We start from the raw sequence: 5,518 nt of genomic DNA, 5'->3' as shown, positions 1-5,518 counted from the left end.
TTAGTCCTACAAGCGACAGCTTCCACCCACTTAGACACATAATCAACTCCAACCAGAATGTACTCGTATCCAAAAGAAGATGGAAATGGCCCCATGAAATCTATACCCCAAACATCAAAGATCTCAACTTCCAACATAAAGTTCAGCGGCATCTGATCACGAGCAGAAATATTTCCCATCTTCTGACATCTATCGCATGTGAGGTAAAACTGATGACAGTCATGAAAAATAGTGGGCCAAAAGAAACCTGCCTGAAGAATCTTGTAAGCGGTCTTAGTTCCTCCACCATGGCCTCCACATTCTTTAGAATGGCACATCTCAATGACATTCCTCTGCTCCATTTCCGGTACACATCGTCTTATCAACTGATCTGACCCATATTTGAACAAATAAGGATCATCCCACACATACTGTCTGACATCATGCAAAAACTTCTTCCTTTGGTAGTGTGTCAGATCATTGGGCAACACTCCACTTGCTAAATAATTTGCTATGTCAGCATACCATGGAGTAGTTAAGATGGCAAAAAGCTGCTCGTCCGGGAATGACTCTCGTAACGGTAGTGTGTCCTCTTCAGAATGTTCCTCATTGACAAGTCTACTCAAATGGTCTGCTACCACATTTTCACAACCTTTCTTGTCTTTGATCTCAATATCAAATTCCTGTAGAAACAGAGTCCATCTAATCAACCTCGGCTTTGCATCTTTCTTGTTCAGCAAATACTTGAGAGCGGCATGATCCGTGTAGATGGTGATCTTAGACCCAATCAAATAACTTCTAAATTTCTCCAAGGCAAAGATCACAGCAAGCAACTCCTTCTCGGTAGTAGAATAATTCAACTGTGCATCATTCAGAGTCCTGCTTGCATAATAGATCACATGTGGCAGCTTATCAACTCTTTGACCCAAAACAGCTCCAACAGCATAGTCACTTGCATCACACATAAGCTCAAACGGCAAGTTCCAATCGGGTGGCATAATGATTGGAGCAGAAGTGAGTAGCTTCTTCAACTTGTTAAATGCAACCAAGCAATCCTCATTAAACTCGAAATTCACCTCTTTTTGCAATAAGGTGCACAAAGGCCTAGAAATCTTAGAAAAGTCTTTAATGAACCTCCTATAAAACCCAGCATGGCCTAGGAAACTTCTTACTTCCTTAACACTCGACGGAGGCGGCAATCTTTGTATCACATCAATCTTAGCTTTATCAACTTGTATGCCCTCCTTCGAAATCACATGACCCAATACTATCCCTTGTTGGACCATAAAATGACATTTTTCCCAATTAAGCACTAGATTGGCCTCTTGACATCTTTTCAGAACTAAAGACAAATTATCCAGACATGCATCAAAAGACGAACCAAAAACAGAAAAATCATCCATAAATACCTCAATGATTCGTTCCACCATATCAGAGAAAATAGACATCATGCATCTCTGAAACGTTGCAGGCGCATTGCACAATCCGAATGGCATCCTCCTATAAGCAAATGTACCAAATGGACATGTGAACGTGGTCTTCTCTTGATCCTCCGGTGCAATAGCAATCTGATTATACCCACTATACCCATCCAAAAAGCAATAGTGACTATGGCCGGCCAACCTTTTCAACATCTGGTCGATAAATGGCAAAGGGAAATGATCCTTCCTTGTTGCGGTGTTAAGCTTCCGATAGTCAATACAGACACGCCAACCGGTTTGCGTCCTTTGGGGAATCAACTCATTATGCTCATTCTTCACCACAGTAATACCACTTTTCTTCGGCACCACTTGAACAGGACTAACCCACTTCGAATCACTGATAGGATAAATAATACCAACATCCAACAATTTGATTACCTCATTACGCACAACTTCCTTCAGAGTTGGATTCAGTCTTCTTTGGGCATCACGAGTAGGCTTGGATTCCTTCTCAAGTAAAATTCTGTGCATACACACTGTGGGTGAGATCCCCTTGATATCGGCTATGGTCCATCCCAATGCCAACCGATTTTCCTTCAAAACTCTCAAGAGTCTTTCTTCCTCGCTTGCACTCAAATTAGCTGCAATAATCACAGGCAAGGTCTCATTCTTTCCCAAAAATGCATATTTCAAGTGCTCTGGTAACGGTTTCAGCTCCAACTTAGGTGCTTGCTCAATAGAAGGAAGTGTCTTCTGATTAGTGGGTACTAGCATTTCAAACTGATTGAACCACTTATTCCTGAGAGGTCGGTTGCCCTCCGAACGTGTAGGAGTTGTTTCCACGTTTTCTTCCAACTCACTAGACTCGAGTGCTCCCAAAGTGATGAGTGTGCATTTTGCATCACTTTATGATACTAATTCCTTAACCTAGAGTGTTAGAACTCGTTATTTTGTGTTTCTTGTCTTGTTTTTGTGTTTTCAGGTCAAATGAAGCAGAAATGAGAAAAAGAAGCAAATAGAGCCATTTTGGGACAATTCCTGGTCAAACCAGGAAAACGAGTGAAATCCTGGTCAAACCAGGAAAAGTGCAGAAATCCTAGTCAAATGAGGATTCCTAGTCACACTAGGAAACATCAAGTCCAGAACCATCATTGCGGAGCCAGAAATGTGAAATCCTGATTCGAACAGGAATTCCTGGTTGAACTAGGAAACCTAACCCAACTAGGGAAAGGAGTCCTAGTGACACTAGGAGACCCCAGGGGCAATATGGTCATTACGAGAAGTCGAAATGGATAAGGAATCTCTCATTTTCAAGAAATCCTAGTTGCACCAGGAAATGTTTTTCAAGGTTCCAGAAGCTTCCAGAAGGTGGTGGAAATCCATGGAAATGAATGGAGGGAAGAAATGAATTTGAATTCAAATGGAAATGAGGGGCAAAATGGGAAGTCAAAAGTGGAGGGCGCATGGGCCCTAGGGATGCCGAACCAAGTGGGCCATGCATGCACATGCATGGGCCCAAACCCTAGCAGCCCAAAAGCCACACGCAAGGAGGAAGATGGCAGCCCATGCATGCGCATGCATGCCATGCAAACCCTAGCAAGACAAGGGGCCATGCGCAAGCCCAAGGTGGAAGCCCATGGAGTGAAACCCTAGCCCATCTTGTGCAAGCTACTGAAGCCCAACATGGAAGCCCAACATGCAAGCCCAAAGCCCAAGACTACCAGCCCAAACACCAAGGAGGGACCCTAGCTAGGCTAGGCGTGAGCCACTCAAGCCCAAAAGGGAGCAGCCCATCACGCCAAGGCCTGATCAGCTAGCCCTAGCTGAAGCCGCAAGGCACCAGGAGAGCAAACCCTAGCCAGCCGCAACTTGCTCTTCCTTGCCTCTCAAGGAAGGCTTCTCCTATTTAAATCCCCTCATTCAGACTTTTAGGGAACACTTTTTCTCCTCCTCCAGCCGAAATCACTCTCTCCCCCTCCTAGTTTTATTTTTCTGTTTTAGGGTTTTATTTTCAGCTTTTATTTCTCTTGTAAGGTGAGCCAAATTCAGAGAGAGACTTAGAGAGAGGGTGGCGTGACAAGTGAGAGGGAAGGACCACCTGCTGCCGCAAGCCCAAGCTCACCTTGCCGTGAGCCAATTGCTTGTGCTAGGTGCCTCCTTCTTCCTCCCTCCTTGCCGCAGCCCCCATGTGCTTGCACCTCTGATTTTTGTTTTCTTTTTCATTCTAGTTTCAGATTTAATGTTGGATATTGGTTTCTGAATTTATTTAATTTAAGTTTCTGAATTTAATTAGTTTATAGCTTTGGTTCTGATTTTAATTAATTGTTATTTAATCTTTGCAATCTGATTTTATTTAGTTATCTCTTTATTGCTTTCAATTCATGTTGCTAAGTTCCATTTGTTTATGCTTTTAATTTCTTTAATTTTGCGTTTCTGATTTCCGTTAACAAGCATGAATTGGGATTTTATTTATTGGTTGCTGTTTTACTTTTATTTGTTTTATTTAATTATGTAGGTTAGTTATTCTATCTTGCATGTTAGTTGTAGGTCGATTAATGGATTCGTATGCTTTAACAAATCGTTTATCCGTCTCTTGGTCTGTTAGTTTGATGTTTGCACGTATTAAATTTCCACTATCTATTAGAACCCCCGTCACTAGTTGTTTGCATCCTTTGACTGACCACCTTAGGGTAATTGCATCTAGTTTATCTGTTAGGTTTAGCTGTGAAATAGTCAAAGACACTAAACCACAAGTAACAAGGGAATAAGGGATTATTCTTGGTAGTGGGGTTGGGCGACCTCTATAAGGAAATAGTCAAAGCTTATATGTTGTGCATGTTTGACGTTCTTATAAAACTTAATGACTCCTGCATGGGTAACAGCTGCCTTAGCTTGAACTAGGGAACATGTAGGTTAACTAGCTAAGGAAGGCCCAAGAAGCTCTTAGTTTATGCATTAGGAGAACAATGGCGAGAAAGTAACTAGCCAAACCTTTTTAGCTGTCAAACTTTAATATGTTGTGTTCAAATTAACTGTCATTAGCCTTGGATGGTTATTGCATGGTTATCTGATTTGAAACCGAAAACTTAACATTGCAAGATAGAATAAAGTGTGTGTGCGTGTGGTGATGTGTGCGTGTGTTCCATCTTTCCAAAACCCCCCATTTATTTATTCTAGTGATTAATTGCATTGATTTGTTGTTTATTAACCATTCCCTGTGGGATCGACCTCGTGCTTGTACGCTTTGCTACTGATGCGATTCGTGCACTTGCGAGTATACTTGGAATGAAATAGATGTTTATTTTGTTCTAAGAAAACACATTAACAAGTTTTTGGCGCCGTTGCCGGGGAATGGTGTCTAATATCAATGAATTTGTGTAATTAGTCATTAGAATTAGGTTATATTACCTAGATTTCAGTTTTTGTTAATTTTTAGTTTTTAATAAATGCCATGCCTTTATATGCATTCTTTCTACTGATTGTGTGTTTTTCTCTTGATTAGGTGTGTTTTATGAACCCTGAGCTTGTTGCTAGGTTGGAGAGGCTCAAGGACGAAGCTTTAGGTGCATCACAAGTCAGCTCGCAACCTAGTGCATCAGATTCGAGTAGTGAAGAGACTGAGAGTGTCGACATGGCTGAAGCAAACGAGATAGTGCCGCAGCCCCTGAGCCATTTTTCAGCACCTTCGCTGCCCACTCAACCATCGTGCATTCGGTATGCCACCATAGCCACTGATTTCGAAATCAAGAGTGGTCAGATTCATTTGTTGCCGAGTTACCATGGGCTGAATGGGGAGGATCCGATCCACTTTTTGAAGGAGTTTTCCGGGGTTTGTGAAGCCGCACAATTGAGGGCCTGAATGCCGATCAGTACCGTTTGAGGATGTTCCCTTTTGCGCTTAAGGACAAGGCAAAGAGGTGGTTGTATTCGCTGCCCAGTGGTTCCATTTCGACATGGGATGATCTTTCGAGCAAGTTTTTGAACAAGTTCTATTCCATTTCCAAGACTAATTCGATTCGGAAGGAGATCCTTGGATTTGTGCAAAAGGCGGACGAACCATTCCATGAGACTTGGGACAGATTCAATGAGTTACTTACTAGCTGCCCACACCATAACTT

At 42.2% G+C, this 5,518-nt stretch overlaps 1 non-coding gene across 1 annotated transcript; it reads right to left on the bottom strand.

The window, feature by feature from the left end:
* Positions 1–5,411: 5,411 nt before the first annotated feature.
* Positions 5,412–5,518, bottom strand: LOC147277691 (small nucleolar RNA R71). Its single transcript, XR_015124145.1, has one exon. It is a non-coding gene; the product is annotated as a small nucleolar RNA R71 (small nucleolar RNA).

Source organism: Dryas octopetala, chromosome 8 (genome assembly GCF_963921425.1).
Source record: "Dryas octopetala chromosome 8, drDryOcto1.1, whole genome shotgun sequence".
Taxonomy (NCBI): domain Eukaryota; kingdom Viridiplantae; phylum Streptophyta; class Magnoliopsida; order Rosales; family Rosaceae; genus Dryas; species Dryas octopetala.
The sequence above is the reverse complement of the archived record's forward strand: the minus strand, read 5'-3'. Positions and strand labels throughout refer to the sequence as shown.